Source organism: Pristiophorus japonicus, chromosome 20 (assembly GCF_044704955.1).
Source record: "Pristiophorus japonicus isolate sPriJap1 chromosome 20, sPriJap1.hap1, whole genome shotgun sequence".
Classification (NCBI taxonomy): domain Eukaryota; kingdom Metazoa; phylum Chordata; class Chondrichthyes; family Pristiophoridae; genus Pristiophorus; species Pristiophorus japonicus.
Genome location: NC_091996.1, coordinates 74328160 through 74345908, shown reverse-complemented (window position 1 = coordinate 74345908; position 17749 = coordinate 74328160).

Sequence of the window (17749 nt, the reverse complement as noted above, 5' to 3'; positions counted from 1 at the left end):
TACTATTTCTAGGGCCACTTTCTTAAGTACTCTGGGATGCAGACTATCAGGCCCTGGGGATTTATCGGCCTTCAATCCCAAGAATTTTCCTAACACAATGTGCCGACTAATAAGGATTTCCTTTCGTTCCTCCTTCTCGCTAGACCCTCGGTCCCCTAGTATTTCCGGAAGGTTATTTGTGTCTTCCTTAGTGAAGACAGAACCAAAGTATTTGTTCAATTGGTCTGCCATTTCTTTGTTCTCCATTATAAATTCACCTGATTCTGACTGTCTTCACTAATCTTTTTCTGTTCACGTATCTGTAAACAGTCAGTTTTTATGTTCCCGGCAAGCTTACTCTCAAATTCTATTTTCCCCCTCCTAATTAAACCCTTTGTCCTCCTCTGCTGTATTCTAAATTTTTCCCAGTCCTCAGATTTGCAGCTTTTTTTGGCCAATTTATATGCCTCTTCCTTGGATTTAACACTATCCTTAATTTCGCTTGTTAGCCACGGTTGAGCCACCTTCCCCGTTTTATTTTTACTCCAGACAGGGACGTACAATTATTGAAGTTCATCCATGTGATCTTTAAATCTTTGCCATTGCTTATCCACCGCCAACCCTTTAAATATCATTCGCCAGTCTATCCTAGCTAATTCACGTCTCATACCATCGGAGTTACCTTTCCTTAAGTTCAGGACCCTGGTCTCTTAATTAACTGTGTCACTCTCCATCTTAATGAAGAGTTCTACCATATTATGATCACTCTTCCCCAAGGGGCCTCGCAGAACAAGATTGCTAATTAGTCCCTTCTCATTACACATCACCCAGTCGAGGATGGGCAGCTCCCTGGTTGGTTCCTCGACATATTGGTCTAGAAAACCATCCCTAATACACTGCAGGAAATCCTCCTCCACCGTATTGCTACTAATTTGTTTAGTCCAATCTATATGTAGATTAAAGTTGCCCATGATAACTGCTGTACCGTTATTGCATGCAATCAGTTTGTTAGTAAGTGAAAGATGTTTTGAGATGAGAAACTTAAGATGTGCCGAATGGTGCCCGTGCACTGAAGAAACGAGTTCAGTTTGAAGAACGTACCCAGCGCATGCGATGGGCAGAAACTCACATTTGCCACTCAAGGGCGTGGCCTATCTAGTGGGCGGGCCTCATCCAGGCAAAGTGAATCTTCGCCCAACGTAAAAGCTCCCGGGAAACACGAGCGTTCGTGGTTTGGGACGTCCCTCACTTCCGGTTACAATCCGGCAGTAGTCGGGCTGATATTACTGGGGTGAACAAACTCGACCCCTTCGTCTCTCAGCATGTTCTGGGAAGCAGGCCACTGAGAAAACTGGGCAATCGTCCTGTTATATAAGGAAGGTCGTGCTCTCCAGAAGAAGGAAGGCTAACGGAAGAGGAACACAGGCAGAGGGAACGCAACAGTGAAAAGTCTCCAACAACTAGCTAAAATGAGGAATCGTGTACCCCCACATTTCACACAATCGCACAAGCTGGCGCGCCTCCATACAAACCCTCACACTGCCATGTCAGACTCGCTGAAAGCAATCGTCGCAGCCTGATATTTTCTCACAGTGACCTTCATGCTCCAGTGGCTTTCTTAAGACACTAAATTCTTGGCAGGAAACTTGAAGAGCTGTGGGAACTAGGCTGTGCTGCCTGGGTTCTTGTGAGAACTAGGCCGAGGAGAGGCCTGACAGGGTGCAGCCAGCGTGTGGAGCTCTGCGGTTAACACCAAGTTAGCAGGTAACCACTGCCTCGACTTTCCCATCACAGCAGACACCGTAATCATCTTACACCATCTGAGTCTCACAAAACTGTTCACAATCCATCCGAGCCAAACCCTCGCTCTGTGCAAGCCACATTTCAAAGCAACATCAAGTTGAACTCTCAAACACTACACAGTAATAAGAAGCAGCAACATAAATTAATAATGCACGAGTGGGTCGTGAAATTCCTTTATATATTTCAAATATTTACTCATCAGGTCTGATTATCTAAATATATTTTCATAGCTTTTTATTTCAATAAAATGTAAGACATAGTACAAAGAGCTGCAAATGTTAAACCAACAGGAGACCATGAGTCCGTTCACAGCGCACCTGGGAATCATTCCCCACCGTACCCGGGAATACTGTCCTCTCCATACCCGGGAATACTGTCCCCTCCGTAGCCAGGAATACTTTACCCACCGTACTCGGGAATACTGTCCCCTCCGTACCCGGGAATAATTTACCCACCGTACTCGGGAATACTGTCTCCTCCCTACCCGGGAATACTTTACCCACCGTACTCGGGAATACTGTCCCACCGTACCCGGGAATACTGTCCCCACCGTACTCGGGAATACTGTCCCCTCCGTACCCGGGAATAATGTCCCCTCCGCACCAGGGAATAATGTCCCCTCCGTACCCGGGAATACTGTCCTCTCCGTACCCGGGAATACTTTACCCACCGTACCCGGGAATACTGTCCCCTCCGTACCCGGGAATACTTTACCCACTGTACCCGGGAATACTGTCCCACCGTACCCGGGAATACTGTCCCCACAGTACCCGGGAATACTGTCCTCACGGTACCCGGGAATACTGTCCTCACCGTACCTGGGAATACTGTCCTCACGGTACCCGGGAATACTGTCCTCACCGTACCCGGGAATACTGTCCCCACCGTACCCGGGAATACTGTTCCCACAGTACCCGGGACTACTGTCCCACAGTACCCGGGAATACTGTCCCCACCGTACCCGGGAATACAGTCCCCACCGTACCTGGGAATACTGTCTCCACCGTACCCGGGAATACTGTCCCCACCGTACCCGGGAATACTGTCCTCACCCTACCCGGGAATACTGTCCTCACCCTACCCGGGAATACTGTCCCCACCGTACCCGGGAATACTGTCCTCACCGTACCCGGGAATACTGACCCACCGTACCCGGGAATACTGTCCTCACCGTACCCGGGAATACTGTCCCCACCGTACCCGGGAATACTGTCCTCAACGTACCCGGGAATACTGTCCCCACCTGGGAATACTGTCCCCACCGTACCCGGGAATACTGACCCCACCATACCCGGGAATATTGTCCCCACCGTACCCGAGAATTCTGTCCTCACTGTACCCGGGAATACTGTCCCACCTTACCCAGGAATACTGTCCCCACCTTACCCAGGAATACTGTCCCCACCGTACCCTGGAATACTGTCCCCACCGTACCCGGGAATACTGTCCCCACCGTACCCGGGAACACTGTCCCCATCGTACCCGGGAATACTGTCCCCACTGTACCCGGGAATACTGTCCTCACCGTACCCGGGAATACTGTCCCCACCGTACCCGGGAATACTGTCCCCACTGTACCCGGGAATACTTTCCCCACCGTACCCGGGAATACTGGCCCACCCTACCCGGGAATACTGTCCTCACCGTACCAGGGAATACTGTCCCCACCGTACCCGGGAATATTGACCCCACCGTACCCAGGAATACCGTCCTCACCGTACCCGGGAATACTGTCCCCACGCGGGAATACTGTCCCACCTTACCCAGGAATACTGCCCCACCGTACCCGGGAATACTGTCCCACTGTACCCGGGAATACTGTCCCACCATAACCGGGAATACTGTCCCACCGTACCCGGGAATACTGTCCCACCGTACCCGGGAATACTGTCCTCACCGTTCCCGGGAATACTGTCCCCACCGTACCCGGGAATACTGTCCCCACTGTACCCGGGAATACTGTCCGCACTGTACCTGGGAATACTGTCCCCGGGAATACTGTTCTGACAGTACCCGGGAATAGTGTCCTCACCGCACCCGGGAATACAGTCCCCACCGTACCCGGGAATACTGTCTCCACCGTAACCGTGAATACTGTCCCCACCGTACCCGGGAATACAGTCCCCACCGTACCTGGGAATACTGTCTCCACCGTATCCGGGAATAATGTCCCCACCCTAACGGGAATACTGTCCCCACCGTACCCGGGAATACTGTCCTCACCCTACCCGGGAATACTGTCCTCACCGTACCCGGGAATACTGTCCCCTCCGTACCCGGGAATACTTTACCCACTGTACCCGGGAATACTGTCCCACCGTACCCGGGAATACTGTCCCCACAGTACCCGGGAATACTGTCCTCACGGTACCCGGGAATACTGTCCTCACCGTACCTGGGAATACTGTCCTCACGGTACCCGGGAATACTGTCCTCACCGTACCCGGGAATACTGTCCCCACCGTACCCGGGAATACTGTTCCCACAGTACCCGGGACTACTGTCCCACAGTACCCGGGAATACTGTCCCCACCGTACCCGGGAATACAGTCCCCACCGTACCTGGGAATACTGTCTCCACCGTACCCGGGAATACTGTCCCCACCGTACCCGGGAATACTGTCCTCACCCTACCCGGGAATACTGTCCTCACCCTACCCGGGAATACTGTCCCCACCGTACCCGGGAATACTGTCCTCACCGTACCCGGGAATACTGACCCACCGTACCCGGGAATACTGTCCTCACCGTACCCGGGAATACTGTCCCCACCGTACCCGGGAATACTGTCCTCAACGTACCCGGGAATACTGTCCCCACCTGGGAATACTGTCCCCACCGTACCCGGGAATACTGTCCCCACCATACCCGGGAATATTGTCCCCACCGTACCCGAGAATTCTGTCCTCACTGTACCCGGGAATACTGTCCCACCTTACCCAGGAATACTGTCCCCACCTTACCCAGGAATACTGTCCCCACCGTACCCTGGAATACTGTCCCCACCGTACCCGGGAATACTGTCCCCACCGTACCCGGGAACACTGTCCCCATCGTACCCGGGAATACTGTCCCCACTGTACCCGGGAATACTGTCCTCACCGTACCCGGGAATACTGTCCCCACCGTACCCGGGAATACTGTCCCCACTGTACCCGGGAATACTTTCCCCACCGTACCCGGGAATACTGGCCCACCCTACCCGGGAATACTGTCCTCACCGTACCAGGGAATACTGTCCCCACCGTACCCGGGAATATTGACCCCACCGTACCCAGGAATACCGTCCTCACCGTACCCGGGAATACTGTCCCCACGCGGGAATACTGTCCCACCTTACCCAGGAATACTGCCCCACCGTACCCGGGAATACTGTCCCACTGTACCCGGGAATACTGTCCCACCATAACCGGGAATACTGTCCCACCGTACCCGGGAATACTGTCCCACCGTACCCGGGAATACTGTCCTCACCGTTCCCGGGAATACTGTCCCCACCGTACCCGGGAATACTGTCCCCACTGTACCCGGGAATACTGTCCGCACTGTACCTGGGAATACTGTCCCCGGGAATACTGTTCTGACAGTACCCGGGAATAGTGTCCTCACCGCACCCGGGAATACAGTCCCCACCGTACCCGGGAATACTGTCTCCACCGTAACCGTGAATACTGTCCCCACCGTACCCGGGAATACAGTCCCCACCGTACCTGGGAATACTGTCTCCACCGTATCCGGGAATAATGTCCCCACCCTAACGGGAATACTGTCCCCACCGTACCCGGGAATACTGTCCTCACCCTACCCGGGAATACTGTCCTCACCGTACCCGGGAATACTGTCCCCACCGTACCCGGGAATACTGTCCTCACTGTACCCGGGAATACTTTCGTCACCGTACACAGGAATACTTTCCCCTCCGTACCCGGGAATACTGTCCCCACCGTACCCGGGAATGCTGTCCCCACCGTACCCGGGAATACTGTCCTCACCGTACCCGGGAATACTGTCCCCACCGTGCCCGGGAATACTGTCCCCACCGCGCCCGGGAATACTTTCCTCACCGTACCCGGGAATACTGTCTCCACCGTACCCGAGAATACTGTCCCCACCGTACCCGGGAATACTGTCCTCACCGTACCAGGGAATACTGTCCCCACGGTAACCGGGAATACTTCCCTCACCGTACCCGGGAATACTGTCCTCACCGTACCCGGGAATACTGTCCCCGTCGTACCCGGGAATACTGTCCCCACCGTACCCGGGAATACTGTCCCCACCGTACCCGGGAACACTGTCCCCATCGTACCCGGGAATACTGTCCCCACTGTACCCGTGAATACTGTCCTCACCGTACCCGGGAATACTGTCCCCACTGTACCCGGGAATACTTTCCCCACCGTACCCGGGAATACTTTCCCCACCGTACCCGGGAATACTGGCCCACCGTACCCGGGAATACTGGCCCACCGTACCTGGGAATACTGTCCTCACCGTACCAGGGAATACTGTCCCCACCGTACCCGGGAATACTGTCCCCACCGTTTCCAGGAATACCGTCCTCACCGTACCCGGGAATACTGTCCCCACCCGGGAATACTGTCCCACCTTACCCGGGAATACTGTCTCCACCGTACCCGGGAATACTGTCCCCACCGTACCCGGGAATACTGTCCTCACCTACCCGGGAATACGGTCCCCACCGTACCCGGGAATACTGTCCTCACCGTACCCGGGAATACAGTCTCCACCCTACCCGGGAATACTGTCCGCACCGTACCTGGGAATACTGTCCCCGGGAATACTGTTCTCACAGTACCCGGGAATACTGTCCCACCGTACCTGGGAATACTGTCTCCACCGTACCCGGGAATACTGTCCCCACCGTACCCGGGAATACTGTCCTCACCCTACCCGGGAATACTGTCCTCACCGTACCCAGGAATACGGTCCCCACCATACCCGGGAATACTGTCCCCACCGTACCCGGGAATACTGTCCTCACCGTACCCGGGAATACTGACCCACCGTACCCGGGAATACTGTCCTCACCGTACCCGGGAATACTGTCCCCACCGTACCCGGGAATACTGTCCTCAACGTACCCGGGAATACTGTCCCCACCTGGGAATACTGTCCCCACCGTACCCGGGAATACTGTCCCCACCGTACCCGGGAATATTGTCCCCACCGTACCCGAGAATAGTGTCCTCACTGTACCCGGGAATACTGTCCCCACCTTAACCAGGAATACTGTCCCCACCGTACCCGGGAATACTGTCCCCACCATACCCTGGAATACTGTCCCCACCGTACCCGGGAATACTGTCCCACCGTACCCGGGAATACTGTCCCACCGTACCCGGAAATACTGTCCCCACCGTACCTGGGAATACTGTCCCACCATACACGGGAATACTGTCCCCACTGTACCCGGGAATACTGTCCCCACCGTACCTGGGAATACTGTCCCCGGGAATACTGTTCTCACTGCACCCGGGAATACTGTCCCCACCGTATCTGGGAATAATGTCTCACCGTACCCGGGAATACTGTCCCCACCGTACCCGGGAACACTGTCCCCACCGTACCCGGGAATACTGTCCCCACCGTACCCGGGAACACTGTCCCCATCGTACCCGGGAATACTGTCCCCACTGTACCCGGGAATACTGTCCTCACCGTACCCGGGAATACTGGCCCACCCTACCCGGGAATACTGTCCTCACCGTACCAGGGAATACTGTCTCCACCGTACCCGGGAATATTGACCCCACCGTACCCGGGAATACTGTCCCCACCGTACCCAGGAATACCGTCCTCACCGTACCCAGGAATACTGTCCCCACCCGGGAATACTGTCCCACCTTACCCAGGAATACTGCCCCACTGTACCCGGGAATACTGTCCCACCATAACCGGGAATACTGTCCCACCGTACCCGGGAATACTGTCCCACCGTACCCGGGAATACTGTCCTCACCGTTCCCGGGAATACTGTCCCCACCGTACCCGGGAATACTGTCCCCACTGTACCCGGGAATACTGTCCGCACTGTACCTGGGAATACTGTCCCCGGGAATACTGTTCTGACAGTACCCGGGAATAGTGTCCTCACCGCACCCGGGAATACAGTCCCCACCGTACCCGGGAATACTGTCTCCACCGTAACCGTGAATACTGTCCCCACCGTACCCGGGAATACAGTCCCCACCGTACCTGGGAATACTGTCTCCACCGTATCCGGGAATAATGTCCCCACCCTACCCGGGAATACTGTCCCCACCGTACCCGGGAATACTGTCCTCACCCTACCCGGGAATACTTTCCTCACCGTAGCCGGGAATACTGTCTCCACCGTGCCCGGGAATACTGTCCCCACCGTGCCCGGGAATACTGTCTCCACCGTACCCGGGAATACTTTCCTCACCGTAGCCGGGAATACTGTCTCCACCGTACCCGGGAATACTGTCCCCACCGTGCCCGGGAATACTGTCTCCACCGTACCCGGGAATACTTTCCTCACCGTAGCCGGGAATACTGTCTCCACCGTACCCGAGAATACTGTCCCCACCGTACCCGGGAATACTGTCCTCACCGTACCAGGGAATACTGTCCCCACGGTACCCGGGAATACTTCCCTCACCGTACCCGGGAATACTGTCCTCACCGTACCCGGGAATACGGTCCCCACCGTACCCGGGAATACTGTCCTCACCGTACCCGGGAATACTGTCTCCACCCTACCCGGGAATACTGTCCGCACCGTACCTGGGAATACTGTCCCCGGGAATACTGTTCTCACAGTACCCGGGAATACTGTCCCACCGTACCTGGGAATACTGTCTCCACCGTACCCGGGAATACTGTCCCCACCGTACCCGGGAATACTGTCCTCACCCTACCCGGGAATACTGTCCTCACCGTACCCAGGAATACGGTCCCCACCATACCCGGGAATACTGTCCCCACCGTACCCGGGAATACTGTCCTCACCGTACCCGGGAATACTGACCCACCGTACCCGGGAATACTGTCCTCACCGTACCCGGGAATACTGTCCCCACCGTACCCGGGAATACTGTCCTCAACGTACCCGGGAATACTGTCCCCACCTGGGAATACTGTCCCCACCGTACCCGGGAATACTGTCCCCACCATACCCGGGAATATTGTCCCCACCGTACCCGAGAATAGTGTCCTCACCGTACCCGGGAATACTGTCCCACCTTACCCAGGAATACTGTCCCCACCTTACCCAGGAATACTGTCCCCACCGTACCCGGGAATACTGTCCCCACCATACCCTGGAATACTGTCCCCACCGTACCCGGGAATACTGTCCCACCGTACCCGGGAATACTGTCCCACCGTACCCGGAAATACTGTCCCCACCGTACCTGGGAATACTGTCCCACCATACACAGGAATACTGTCCCCACTGTACCCGGGAATACTGTCCCCACCGTACCTGGGAATACTGTCCCCGGGAATACTGTTCTCACTGCACCCGGGAATACTGTCCCCACCGTATCTGGGAATAATGTCTCACCGTACCCAGGAATACTGTCCTCACCGTACCCGGGAACACTGTCCCCACCGTACCCGGGAATACTGTCCCCACCGTACCCGGGAACACTGTCCCCATCGTACCCGGGAATACTGTCCCCACTGTACCCGGGAATACTGTCCTCACCGTACCCGGGAATACTGGCCCACCCTACCCGGGAATACTGTCCTCACCGTACCAGGGAATACTGTCCTCACCGTACCAGGGAATACTGTCTCCACCGTACCCCGGAATATTGACCCCACCGTACCAGGGAATACTGTCCCCACCGTACCCAGGAATACCGTCCTCACCGTACCCGGGAATACTGTCCCCACCCGGGAATACTGTCCCACCTTACCCAGGAATACTGCCCCACTGTACCCGGGAATACTGTCCCACCATAACCGGGAATACTGTCCCACCGTACCCGGGAATACTGTCCCACCGTACCCGGGAATACTGTCCTCACCGTTCCCGGGAATACTGTCCCCACCGTACCCGGGAATACTGTCCCCACTGTACCCGGGAATACTGTCCGCACTGTACCTGGGAATACTGTCCCCACCGTACCTGGGAATACTGTCTCCACCGTATCCGGGAATAATGTCCCCACCCTACCCGGGAATACTGTCCCCACCGTACCCGGGAATACAGTCCCCACCGTACCTGGGAATACTGTCTCCACCGTATCCGGGAATAATGTCCCCACCCTACCCGGGAATACTGTCCCCACCGTACCCGGGAATACTGTCCTCACCCTACCCGGGAATACTGTCCTCACCGTACCCGGGAATACTGTCCCCACCGTACCCGGGAATACTGTCCTCACCGTACCCGGGAATACTGTCCCCACCGTGCCCGGGAATACTGTCCCCACCGTGCCCGGGAATACTGTCTCCACCGTACCCGGGAATACTTTCCTCACCGTAGCCGGGAATACTGTCTCCACCGTACCCGAGAATACTGTCCCCACCGTACCCGGGAATACTGTCCTCACCGTACCAGGGAATACTGTCCCCACGGTACCCGGGAATACTTCCCTCACCGTACCCGGGAATACTGTCCTCACCGTACCCGGGAATACTGTCCCCGTCGTACCCGGGAATACTGTCCCCACCGTACCCGGGAATACTGTCCCCACCGTACCCGGGAACACTGTCCCCATCGTACCCGGGAATACTGTCCCCACTGTACCCGTGAATACTGTCCTCACCGTACCCGGGAATACTGTCCCCACTGTACCCGGGAATACTTTCCCCACTGTACCCGGGAATACTTTCCCCACCGTACCCGGGAATACTGGCCCACCGTACCCGGGAATACTGGCCCACCCTACCCGGGAATACTGTCCTCACCGTACCAGGGAATACTGTCCCCACCGTACCCGGGAATATTGACCCCACCGTACCCGGGAATACTGTCCCCACCGTACCCAGGAATATCGTCCTCACCGTACCCGGGAATACTGTCCCCACTGTACCCGGGAATACTTTCCCCACTGTACCCGGGAATACTTTCCCCACCGTACCCGGGAATACTGGCCCACCGTACCCGGGAATACTGGCCCACCGTACCCGGGAATACTGTCCTCACCGTACCAGGGAATACTGTCCCCACCGTACCCGGGAATACTGTCCCCACCGTTCCCAGGAATACCGTCCTCACCGTACCCGGGAATACTGTCCCCACCCGGGAATACTGTCCCACCTTACCCAGGAATACTGCCCCACCGTACTCGGGAATACTCTTCCCACCGTACCCGGGAATACTGTCTCCACCGTACCCGGGAATACTGTCCCCACCGTACCCGGGAATACTGTCCTCACCTACCCGGGAATACTGTCCTCACCATACCCGGGAATACGGTCCCCACCGTACCCGGGAATACTGTCCTCACCGTACCCGGGAATACTGTCTCCACCCTACCCAGGAATACTGTCCGCACCGTACCTGGGAATACTGTCCCCGGGAATACTGTTCTCACAGTACCCGGGAATACAGTCCCACCGTACCTGGGAATACTGTCCCCACCGTACCCGGGAATACTGTCCTCACCCTACCCGGGAATACTGTCCTCACCGTACCCAGGAATACGGTCCCCACCATACCCGGGAATACTGTCCCCACCGTACCCGGGAATACTGTCCTCACCGTACCCGGGAATACTGACCCACCGTACCCGGGAATACTGTCCTCACCGTACCCGGGAATACTGTCCCCACCGTACCCGGGAATACTGTCCTCAACGTACCCGGGAATACTGTCCCCACCTGGGAATACTGTCCCCACCGTACCCGGGAATACTGTCCCCACCATACCCGGGAATATTGTCCCCACCGTACCCGAGAATAGTGTCCTCACTGTACCCGGGAATACTGTCCCACCTTACCCAGGAATACTGTCCCCACCTTACCCAGGAATACTGTCCCCACCGTACCCGGGAATACTGTCCCCACCATACCCTGGAATACTGTCCCCACCGTACCCGGGAATACTGTCCCACCGTACCCGGGAATACTGTCCCACCGTACCCGGAAATACTGTCCCCACCGTACCTGGGAATACTGTCCCACCATACACGGGAATACTGTCCCCACTGTACCCGGGAATACTGTCCCCACCGTACCTGGGAATACTGTCCCCGGGAATACTGTTCTCACTGCACCCGGGAATACTGTCCCCACCGTATCTGGGAATAATGTCTCACCGTACCCAGGAATACTGTCCTCACCGTACCCGGGAACACTGTCCCCACCGTACCCGGGAATACTGTCCCCACCGTACCCGGGAACACTGTCCCCACTGTACCCGGGAATACTGTCCTCACCGTACCCGGGAATACTGGCCCACCCTACCCGGGAATACTGTCCTCACCGTACCAGGGAATACTGTCTCCACCGTACCCGGGAATATTGACCCCACCGTACCCGGGAATACTGTCCCCACCGTACCCAGGAATACCGTCCTCACCGTACCCGGGAATACTGTCCCCACCCGGGAATACTGTCCCACCTTACCCAGGAATACTGCCCCACTGTACCCGGGAATACTGTCCCACCATAACCGGGAATACTGTCCCACCGTACCCGGGAATACTGTCCCACCGTACCCGGGAATACTGTCCTCACCGTTCCCGGGAATACTGTCCCCACCGTACCCGGGAATACTGTCCCCACTGTACCCGGGAATACTGTCCGCACTGTACCTGGGAATACTGTCCCCGGGAATACTGTTCTGACAGTACCCGGGAATAGTGTCCTCACCGCACCCGGGAATACAGTCCCCACCGTACCCGGGAATACTGTCTCCACCGTAACCGTGAATACTGTCCCCACCGTACCCGGGAATACAGTCCCCACCGTACCTGGGAATACTGTCTCCACCGTATCCGGGAATAATGTCCCCACCCTACCCGGGAATACTGTCCCCACCGTACCCGGGAATACTGTCCTCACCCTACCCGGGAATACTGTCCTCACCGTACCCGGGAATACTGTCCCCACCGTACCCGGGAATACTGTCCTCACCGTACGCGGGAATACTGTCCCCACCGTGCCCGGGAATACTGTCCCCACCGTGCCCGGGAATACTCTCTCCACCGTACCCGGGAATACTTTCCTCACCGTAGCCGGGAATACTGTCTCCACCGTACCCGAGAATACTGTCCCCACCGTACCCGGGAATACTGTCCTCACCGTACCAGGCAATACTGTCCCCACGGTACCCGGGAATACTTCCCTCACCGTACCCGGGAATACTGTCCTCACCGTACCCGGGAATACTGTCCCCGTCGTACCCGGGAATACTGTCCCCACCGTACCCGGGAATACTTTCCCCACCGTACCCGGGAACACTGTCCCCATCGTACCCGGGAATACTGTCCCCACTGTACCCGTGAATACTGTCCTCACCGTACCCGGGAATACTGTCCCCACTGTACCCGGGAATACTTTCCCCACTGTACCCGGGAATACTTTCCCCACCGTACCCGGGAATACTGGCCCACCGTACCCGGGAATACTGGCCCACCCTACCCGGGAATACTGTCCTCACCGTACCAGGGAATACTGTCCCCACCGTACCCGGGAATATTGACCCCACCGTACCCGGGAATACTGTCCCCACCGTACCCAGGAATACCGTCCTCACCGTACCCGGGAATACTGTCCCCACCCGGGAATACTGTCCCACCTTACCCAGGAATACTGCCCCACTGTACCCGGAAATACTGTCCCACCATAACAGGGAATACTGTTCCACCGTACCCGGGAATACTGTCCTCACCGTTCCCGGGAATACTGTCCCCACCGTACCCGGGAATACTGTCCCCACTGTACCCGGGAATACTGTCCGCACTGTACCTGGGAATACTGTCCCCGGGAATACTGTTCTGACAGTACCCAGGAATAGTGTCCTCACCGCACCCGGGAATACAGTCCCCACCGTACCCGGGAATACTGTCTCCACCGTAACCGTGAATACTGTCCCCACCGTACCCGGGAATACAGTCCCCACCGTACCTGGGAATACTGTCTCCACCGTATCCGGGAATAATGTCCCCACCCTACCCGGGAATACTGTCCCCACCGTACCCGGGAATACTGTCCTCACTGTACCCGGGAATACTTTCGTCACCGTACACGGGAATACTGTCCCCACCGTACCCGGGAATGCTGTCCCCACGGTACCCGGGAATACTTCCCTCACCGTACCCGGGAATACTGTCCTCACCGTACCAGGGAATACTGTCCCCGTCGTACCCGGGAATACTGTCCCCGTCGTACCCGGGAATACTGTCCCCGTCGTACCCGGGAATACTGTCCCCACCGTACCCGGGAACACTGTCCCCATCGTACCCGGGAATACTGCCCCCACTGTACCCGTGAATACTGTCCTCACCGTACCCGGGAATACTGTCCCCACTGTACCCGGGAATACTTTCCTCACCGTACCCGGGAATACTGGCCCACCGTACCCGGGAATACTGGCCCACCGTACCCGGGAATACTGTCCTCACCGTACCAGAGAATACTGTCCCCACCGTACCCGGGAATACTGTCCCCACCGTACCCAGGAATACCGTCCTCACCGTACCCGGGAATACTGTCCCCACCCGGGAATACTGCCCCACCGTACTCGGGAATACTGTCCCACCGTACCCGGGAATACTGTCTCCACCGTACCCGGGAATACTGTCCTCACCTACCCGGGAATACTGTCCTCACCGTACCCGGGAATACGGTCCCCACCGTACCCGGGAATACTGTCCTCACCGTACCCGGGAATACTGTCTCCACCCTACCCGGGAATACTGTCCGCACCGTACCTGGGAACACTGTCCCCGGGAATACTGTTCTCACAGTACCCGGGAATACTGTCCCACCGTACCCGGGAATACTGTCTCCACCGTACCCGGGAATACTGTCCCCACCGTACCCGGGAATACTGTCCTCACCCTACCCGGGAATACTGTCCTCACTGTACCCAGGAATACGGTCCCCACCGTACCAGGGAATACTTTCGTCACCGTACCCGGGAATACTTTCCCCTCCGTACCCGGGAATACTGTCCCCACCGTACCCGGGAATACTGTCCTCACCGTACCCGGGAATACTGTCCCCAGCGTGCCCGGGAATACTGTCCCCACCGTGCCCGGGAATACTGTCCCCACCGTACCCGGGAATACTGTCCCCACCGTAGAGGGAATACTGTCCCCACCGCACCCGGAATACTGTACCCTCCGTACCCCGGAATACTGTCCCCACCGTACCCGGGAAGACTGTCCCCACGGTACCCGGGAATAATTTCCCCAACGTACCTGGGAATACTGTCGCCGGGAATACTGTTCTCACCGTACCCGGGAATATTGTCCTCACCGTACCCGGGAATACTGTCCCACTGTACCCGGGAATACTGTCCTCACCGCACCCGGGAATACTGTCCTCACCGTACCCGGGAATACTGTCCCCACCGTACCCAGGAATACTGTCCTCAACATACCCGGGAATACTGTCCCCAGCGTACCCGGGAATACTGTCCCCACCGTACCCGGGAATACTGTCCCCGCCGTACCCGGGAATACTGTCCCAAGGTACCCGGGAATACTGTCCCCACCGTACCCGGGAACACTGTCATCACCGTACCTGGGAATACTGTCCCACCGTTCCCGGGAATACTGTCCCACCGTACCCGGGAAAGTATTCCCACCGTACCCGGGAAAGTATTCCCACCGTACCCGGGAATACTGTGCCCACCGTACCCGAGAATACTGTCCCGACCGTACCCGGGAATACTATCCCCACCGTACCTGGGAATACTGTCAGTACCCGGAAATACTGTCCCCACCGTACCCGTGAAGACTGTCCTCACCGTACCCGGGAATACTGTCCCACCGTACCCGGGAATACTGTTCCACCGTACCCGGAAATACTGTCCCTACCTTACCCGGGAATACTGTCCCACCGTACCCGGGAATACTGTCCCCACATTACCCGGGAATACTTTCTCACCGTACCAAGGAATACTGTCCCACCGTCCCCGGGAATACTGTCCCACCGTACCCGGGAATACTGTCCTCACCGTATCCGGGAATACTTTCCCCACCGTACCCGGGAATACTGTCCAACCGTACCCGGGAATACTGTTCCACCGTACCCGGAAATATTGTCCCCACCTTACCCGGGAATACTGTCCCACCGTACCCGGGAATACTGTCCCCACCTTACCCGGGAATACTTTCTCACCGTACCAAGGAATACTGTCCCACCGTACCCGGGAATACTGTCCCCACCTTACCCGGGAATACTTTCTCAACGTACCAAGGAATACTGTCCCTCCGTACCCGGGAATACTGTCCTCACCGTATCCGGGAATACTTTTCCCACCGTACCCGGGAATACTGTCCTCACCGTACCCAGGAATACTTTCCCCACCATACCCGGGAGTATTATCCCCACCGTACCCGGGAAAGTATTCCCACCATACCCGGGAATAATGTCCTCACCGTACACGGGATTACTGTCCTCACCGTACCCAGGAATACTTTCCCCACCGTACCCGGGAATAGTCCTCACCGTACCCGGGAATACTTTCCCCACCGTAACCGGGAATACTGTCCTCACCGTACCCGGGAAAGTATTCCCACCGTACCCGGGAATACTGTGCCCACCGTATCCGGGAAAGTATTCCCACCGTACCCGGGAATACTGTCCCACCGTACCCGGGAATACTGTCCCCACCATACCCGGGAATACTGTCCCCACCGTACCCGGGAATACTGTCCCACCGTACCCGGGAATACTGTCCCACCGTACCCGGGAATATTGTCCCACCGTACCCGGGAATACTGTGCCCACCGTACCCGGGAATACTGTCCCACCGTACCTGCGAATACTGTCAGTACCCGGGAATACTGTCCCCACCGTACCCGGGAAGACTGTCCTCACCGTACCCGGGAATACTGTTCCAACGTACCCGGGAATACTGTCCCACCGTACCCGGGAATACTGTCCCCACCTTACCCGGGAATACTGTCTCACCGTATCAAGGAATACTGTCCCACCGTACCCGGGAATACTGTCCTCACCGTACCCGGGAATACTGTGCCCACCGTACCCGGGAATACTGGCCCACCCTACCCGGGAATACTGTCCTCACCGTACCAGGGAATACTGTCTCCACCGTACCCCGGAATATTGACCCCACCGTACCCGGGAATACTGTCCCCACCGTACCCAGGAATACCGTCCTCACCGTACCCGGGAATACTGTCCCCACCCGGGAATACTGTCCCACCTTACCCAGGAATACTGCCCCACTGTACCCGGGAATACTGTCCCACCATAACCGGGAATACTGTCCCACCGTACCCGGGAATACTGTCCCACCGTACCCGGGAATACTGTCCTCACCGTTCCCGGGAATACTGTCCCCACCGTACCCGGGAATACTGTCCCCACTGTACCCGGGAATACTGTCCGCACTGTACCTGGGAATACTGTCCCCACCGTACCTGGGAATACTGTCTCCACCGTATCCGGGAATAATGTCCCCACCCTACCCGGGAATACTGTCCCCACCGTACCCGGGAATACAGTCCCCACCGTACCTGGGAATACTGTCTCCACCGTATCCGGGAATAATGTCCCCACCCTACCCGGGAATACTGTCCCCACCGTACCCGGGAATACTGTCCTCACCCTACCCGGGAATACTGTCCTCACCGTACCCGGGAATACTGTCCCCACCGTACCCGGGAATACTGTCCTCACCGTACCCGGGAATACTGTCCCCACCGTGCCCGGGAATACTGTCTCCACCGTACCCGGGAATACTTTCCTCACCGTAGCCGGGAATACTGTCTCCACCGTACCCGAGAATACTGTCCCCACCGTACCCGGGAATACTGTCCTCACC